The sequence below is a fragment of the Xiphophorus couchianus genome, chromosome 14, assembly GCF_001444195.1.
Source record: "Xiphophorus couchianus chromosome 14, X_couchianus-1.0, whole genome shotgun sequence".
NCBI classification, from domain to species: domain Eukaryota; kingdom Metazoa; phylum Chordata; class Actinopteri; order Cyprinodontiformes; family Poeciliidae; genus Xiphophorus; species Xiphophorus couchianus.
This window is the reverse complement of record NC_040241.1, coordinates 13870322-13877245: the sequence shown is the minus strand read 5'-3', so window position 1 is coordinate 13877245 and position 6924 is coordinate 13870322. Positions and strand designations below refer to the sequence as shown.

Here is a 6924-nt window from a genome sequence, read left to right as displayed (position 1 = left end):
TAATCTTTCTCCTGGACACTTTAATCCGCACAGTTTACAAATTATTTCAATCACTGCTTTCCATTTCAGAATAGGAAATGGCTCTCCAATTATTCAATGTAGAAGTCCCAGAGAGAGTACATGATTTATAGATGATGAACTCCTTAAAGGTGAAAACCAGCTAATGAAGTGTTTGCCAGGAGGAAAATCTGCTTTCCTGATGGATCTTCACTAGTTTGCCTTACTTACTGCGTGCATTAGGCAAAGCTTCTGTTCACATTGTCCTTTGAAAGTGGTATTTTATTTATTTATTTATTGTATATGGCAGAATAAAAAGGTTTACTGACCTGGGAAAGACAGACGTACTCCACAGCACTGGCACGTTCGAGCAGCAACACTTCATTAGTTGAAGCAATTACTTTTGAGAAGTCAGTCTTTCACCTGGGCTCCATGAGCTCAAATGTGTGTAACTAATTGAGAGTATGGGCCCGCAAATGAAGTACAAGTCACACTGACCCTTAAGTGATTGCAAGTATTGGAAAACTTAGCTTCTTTGAAAGGAGCATTAAAGGTGACTGTTTGGCAACAGTCATGAAAAACAACTTTGTATATTTGATGGCTTTTAGACTTTATTCATTGCATTGTTTTTGGATGCATGTAGTTGTACAAAGTTTTTGTAAAATCATAATTGTATTTTAGGCTAATTTCCAGATCGGGGCAGGATATGTTGCTTTTTGAGACATGTTGATTTCTTGATTCTACAGGTTTGACAAGAATGTGGAATGTAACATTTAACTCAGCTTTCCAAAAGCTAAGGGATCCTAACATTTGCATATGACCATGTTGGATTGTATATCTTTCTTCCCTTCATAAATGAAACCATCACTTGGAAACTGTATTCTGTACCTGCAGTTCTCAAATTTGTTTAATGATCTAAAATATGATAAGACAGAAAAAAAGAAATCTACAAGGAGGAAAATACTTTTTCGAAGCATTGTACCTACGTTATTGCATATCCACTTATTCATCTTTGTAGTTAAAATTTTGAAAGAGCTATTGACTCAAAAATGGTCCTAGCCATATAGAGAAACAGCATGGTTTAGATTTAAACATATTGTGTTAGAATGGCCTAGTCGAAGTCCAGCTTTGTTATTGGATGTATGTCAATTTGAGTAACTGCGTGTTAGAGATAGGAATGTTGGAACATGGCTCCTATTAAGGTGAAATTAAAAAGACACAAAACAAACATCTGTAACTGTTTTAACATGACAGAAGCATCATCCAGTGTGAGGTTTCTCTTTTCATTACTTGTCTTCGCTTTCAGTAAACACCCATCTCATCTACATAATTATATCCTCCCAGTGCACCTTTGGTATTACTCTTTATCATCCTGAATAATAAACTCTTAGCCCCCTTGTTACCAAATTATATTGTTGCTATAAAAGCCTACGGTCGATGCACTTAGCTGCTCTCCCCCATGTGACGCATTCAACTGAGCATCGCCAATATCATCAACATGTGCATCTTGGCCTCGTCCCTCAGTAAACAAATGAACAAATAAATGAACTTCTTACGATCCCATCTGGTCTCTATCCTCTCCGACTAATGCTTTATTTATTAAAAGAAGAGGATTAATTCAGACTAATTAGTTCAGGAACAGCTAAGTCAACAGGTAGGTGACTAAATCCCAAACTGAGACACAAGGCGAATGAAATACAGGTCAGTGCTCCTGTTTGCCCTTCCTCACTCAGTCAGAAAGAAGAAGCTGATAAACGCAGTCTGCTGTGGGACTAAGCTTTAGGGAATTTTCTGTGTAATGTACGACTCCTGTGTGCTTCCTGGTTGGAGTATTACCGTGGATACAGTCACCTCAGTGTTCTCTACTGAGGCCATTTGCATATTTTATGACTGTGGGTGAAAGAGGACAGCAGACACAGGAGAGAGGCACGGGAGTGAGAAATAAGAGAGAGGTAGGCTCTTAGGTGAGGCATAAGGGCCCGGCAGGTAAAACCTGCTCCATTCGTAGAAGCCCTAGGATGTGCTGATGGGTAAAGACCGCACAGCTTGGAGGTAAGTTGTTTCTGACAGTTTGTTTTCTCTAACAGGACACGTGTTCTGCAGCCAGGCCTCCCGTGATGCTGTCTTTGGTCTGGCTGTTGTTGTTTTTTGTAGCTCGCTCCTGTACTCCTGAGGCGCGCTCAGACTCTGGGCTCGGAGTAGCTGTTTGTGTTTCCTTCCCTCCCTTCTAGACTGGAACGGGATCAAATAGACTGCCTTGAGAACTGCTTATCACATTTGAAAACGTTTATTAAACTGGTCTGCAGGCTACTGCTGTATAAAAAGAAAAAAGAAGGCGAAAACAGGGAAAAGTAAAGTGATACCTAATTTTCACAAAAATCACCAGAAATGAAAAAGATACTGTTTATTGAGTGCTGGAGTTTGAATGCGTTCAAAATCGCACATTCAAGCTCTCTTGTCAAATGTATTTAAATTTTGACAGAGAGTTTGTTTGCTCATCTGGAAGCGCTGTGAGCTTTGACCCCTGTTGAGTTATATATTTCAATGATTTACTGTTTTTAGTGGAAGCTGAGAGGTGTGTATACCTTTGCACGCACATATACCAAACGCAAGTCTATGATTGACCTGCAGTAATGATTCACTAACTGCTAAGATTTATCCCATAATATTTTAGCCATCACTTTGATTCATTTCTAATGAAGGAGCAATTAGCAGAAAGATGTGATTGACAGCTTTGCTCTGCATGGCACAATTTTCAGATACTCAACACATTCTCCAACGAAATAACCTGCAGCAAATGCCCTGCAGGTCAATGACCTGCTGTAATTGTATTGTAACATTATGACAGTATTTTACTGCTCTTGAAAGTGAATAGTCTTTCCTTTCCGTGAATGCCACTTGCTCACGTAATATAGCAGGCAGCCTGTAATCTAGAATTAAGAACAAAAAAGAACAGTTGCATCACTCGTCCACCTCTATTAGGTACCACTTTCGTCTTTAGAACCGCTTTTATTTTGCTGGATGTTGGAACCATTCCTCAGAAATGGTTGTTTGTATGGACATGACTGCATCACTGAGTTGCAACAATTTTTTTTCAGCTGCACATCCATGATGTGATATTCCCATTTCATCACGTCCTAAAGGTACACCATTGAATTGAGTTCTGGTGACCGTGTAGGCCGTTGGAGCGCAGCGAACTCCTTGTCATGTTCAACAAATCTGTTTCAGATGACATAAGCTTTTAACAAGATGGGTTGTCCTTGATGAAGTAGAAGATAGCTACACTCTGGTCAGAGGTCAACGGGTTTAGAAACTGACCTGTTATCTTTTTCTGAAGAGTTTTGTTTTCTGTTCATCACCTTGTTTTTTATTGTTATTATTTAGTTTACTTTGACTTACGGCATTCCATAAATTCTTTTGACTGCGATTGTTATATTATTGTCGATATTTTGGGGGACTACCTTTTGAACTTCTTTGGCTTAAATACATTTTAACCATGCTTTGTTGCACATTGTAAATCAAAGAATTTTCATCTGCCTCACTTTTGCACCTTCTAATGCCATATATACAGTAGATACATTTGAATCAGCAGTCAAAATATGTAGCTTGACTTATTTGACTAAATCAAAGGAGTTGAACCATTTGATCTCCAAACTGAATTATTAGGATGCATGTTTAAAGGATTATTTTTACCATCAGCCAGACTTGATCTGTGATAAGCACCTATCCAATAACCGTTGCTTTCTATTCTTTCATTTAAAGGACAAAAAAATCCCCATTATGAGTTATTTATTTGTTTTCAAATTTAATGTCAGCACAACCTCTTGTTGAGGCCCATAACAACAGTGTGCAGAAGCACAATTTGGCCACACTGTCCTCTCAAGCATGGCATAACTCTCAAGCCAAATAAGTAATTATGGGTGCGCATCTGAGTCAGTCTATCGAGAAAATGAATAGCCGTGGAAAAGGGCTTTTCTTCATTATGTGTAACACTGTTTGCAGTTTGTACATGCTTATTTTCTGACGAGGACACTGCCATTCTCAGAATGTGAACTGGAACAGTAAAATCATCTTGGCACTAGAATAATTGTGCTTTGAGAGATATGTAGCAGGTTAGTTGATTTCACAGCATTAAATCTATTGTTGCGCATTGCATTGTTCTGCCTTTTTTAGAGGTGTGTGTTACAGTCTGTGGCTATGATCTCTGAATATAAAAGGAGAAAGGAAAAGGTGCTTATATTATTCAGAAACTCTCGGCTTTCTTTGCTGAGAATTCAGTTTGGGGCTCCAAAGGAAAATTAAGTCTCATCTTGGGGTCAGTAAACTCTCTCTTACTGACAGCTTGGTAGAGGCATGAGACGTGCCTGAAGGGAGAACAGGGGGGCTGATAGCTTAAGGTGCAGCGCTGCAGTAAAAAGGCAATGCAACGATACAAAGGAGGTTTTCACAGCTGCCACAGGCGGGTGATTATGCTGCAGAAACTCAGAGGTTGGAGTGGCCCACAGCGCTGTAGAGCTGAAGGACGTGGCTGCTGATGGGTCACCAGAGGAAAATCATATCTTACAGCATTCCTTTTTTGTAGCAAAACAGGAAAATCCAGTCATGCTTTATGTCTGTTGATATGTTGAGGTAATAAATTTGCACTAGAATAATGAGAGAAGGATAAATATAATTTTCTATGAACTCATGTTGTTCATAAGGAATAGCACAATCTAGTAGAGCCAGATGGTACTACAGCAGCACTGCAGTAACTCTTCCTTTAAGACCGGAGAGTTTGGTTGTTGTTGAAACTGTTGTAAAACTGATAACGTGGGAGAGTAACATCTGTCATCCAACAGGAAACTGAATGTACCTTTGATTCTCACATGCTTTACAGAATTTTTAAATGAATAACATTAAGTTTGGGAATCAAAAGTTATGTATTTTCTAAAAATGGAAAATACTTGACTTTTATTTTTAAATCAACCTCTTTAGTAGAGAATATTTTGAAACTACCTTTTGGTCTTGGCTTTTTTTTTTTTTTTACCTATATCAAGGCATATTCCTGTATCAGAGAAACACAACCAATATAAAAGTATGACTTCAAATGAGAACCACTATAAATTTTTACTTTATTTGAAAAAGAAGTATTAACATGATATTTTATTTCTCCTGCTTTGCAAAACTAACATATATTGACATCTATATGTGGCATGGTACAGGAGCCCAAATACAACCTTCTCACCTGTCGGCAGACATGTTTACCTTTTTGGACACTGCTTTTACTGTCTAGAATGTTTGTATTGTTGTGAAAATTGCACTGATCATAAGACAGAGGTGGAGGCAGACGAGGGGGAAAAAAAAGACAGATTGAACAAAGAAGCACAGGGACCATTATGCTCTTCAGAGGGCCATGGCGACCCATCTTCTAAGTGATGTTTGCTGTCATTCTTTGCTGTCCTCTGCTCTCACGCTCTATGACAAATATCTGTTTTTCCTTTCGATTATCCTGGAGGTTGAAATAATGTACTTCAGTCTTCAGTTCCCAAATGTCAGGCATGCATCACCACTTATATTTTCCCCCATAGTTTGCTTTCTATTTATATAGGAATGGTTTTTCTGCTTTCATTTCAGCTTGGCTTTCTCTGGAACTGATACAGTAATAAGCTGATGCAAGTGCCAAATAGCAACTGTCTCTTCAAACTTAATTTGAAAAGAGAAAGTCATAGATTAAAATCAAGTTCTGGAAAACAGCTCAACATGTAGATTGCTTATTTTCCCATCACAATCAACCCTTTTCAACTAGGAGCAAGTCATTGAATTGAGCTTTTTCCTACGACTCTCACCCACATCACAAAACTGGGGGAAAATATTTTTTTCCTTCAGATGTAAGCACTCCTGACATACACGTTTTTTTGACGCGCAGCTTCAGTAAATTCCCAGAGATGTTGTTTACCCTTCACGGTTGACGTGATTTCTGAGTGGAGGTGGTACTGAGCTGTTCCCATCTTGTCCGTTGCATGTTTCAAAAGATGAGCCTCAAACTCTGCGGTAGAATGCTGCGCTTAATTATACAAGAGGCTGAAGGAGCTGAGTTTTCATGCATCTTCGAAGTCTCGGTTTAATGACTCACCCTTTTCATTTTTGTGTTGTTTTTTATCTTTATTTTTTTGTCCTTGTAGAGTTCCATAACCATCTCAGTCAGAAGACAAAGAAATATCAGGGACCGAGGGGGCATGAACACATAATAAACACTACAAATAAAGTCACTCTGATGGAGAGGAATTGGATTTTGCAGCCTCTGGTGACTGTTAAAATATGAGTTTTGAACAAGAGCAGTAGAGAAATAATTCAGTTCAACCGGCATCGATTAATTTAGCACTAGCCAGCTCTCAGGCTATAAAGTCCCAAGCCTCTACCTGCTCCACCCCGCAGTCTCAGTTCAGAACATTAAACCTTAAAAGTAACATTTTTTCAACAAATCTCAAAACATATTTGATTTTCCTAAAATCAGTGGTGTCCAAAGTCAATCATCAAGGTCCAGTATCCTGCATGTTTTCTGTCACATTCCAGTTACCTTGGAAGGGGGACATTGGAGCTGGGTTTGACATCACACTCGATGTAACAGTATTCCAGTTAGGAAGTTGGAATTTCAGCATTTCGATCCCCATAAACGTTGTTTACAGTACCTTTTATGAACACCCAGCTTTACTTTCCATATATAAACCACTTTAATTCGTTCATCATAGAGCTGCACATGCAACATGTAACATTGATTCTAGACACACTCCTACATGTGTTTTATGAAATAGGCATATTTCTTCCACAGCTTACTACTGTTTGTGTGAAAACCAGCCATATTGTAAAGTCTGAGTTGCTTCCACCTTCTCAGTGGGAAATCAGACATGGTAGAGCATTCCAGTGAATTTTTCCTTCGCAGTCAGAAAA

At 38.7% G+C, this 6924-nt stretch overlaps 1 protein-coding gene across 4 annotated transcripts in view; it reads left to right on the top strand.

The window, feature by feature from the left end:
* Positions 1-1755: 1755 nt before the first annotated feature.
* The window catches only part of LOC114157570 (ATP-binding cassette sub-family A member 1), a 188776-nt gene continuing 183607 nt past the window's right edge, over positions 1756-6924 (top strand). For 2 of the 4 annotated variants that reach the window (XM_028038645.1, XM_028038647.1), the window contains exon 1: positions 1756-2049. The gene's annotated coding sequence lies outside the window, so the exon portion shown is untranslated. The remainder of the gene's footprint in view (positions 2050-6924) is intronic. The other 2 variants (XM_028038646.1, XM_028038644.1) reach the window with 1 other exon arrangement.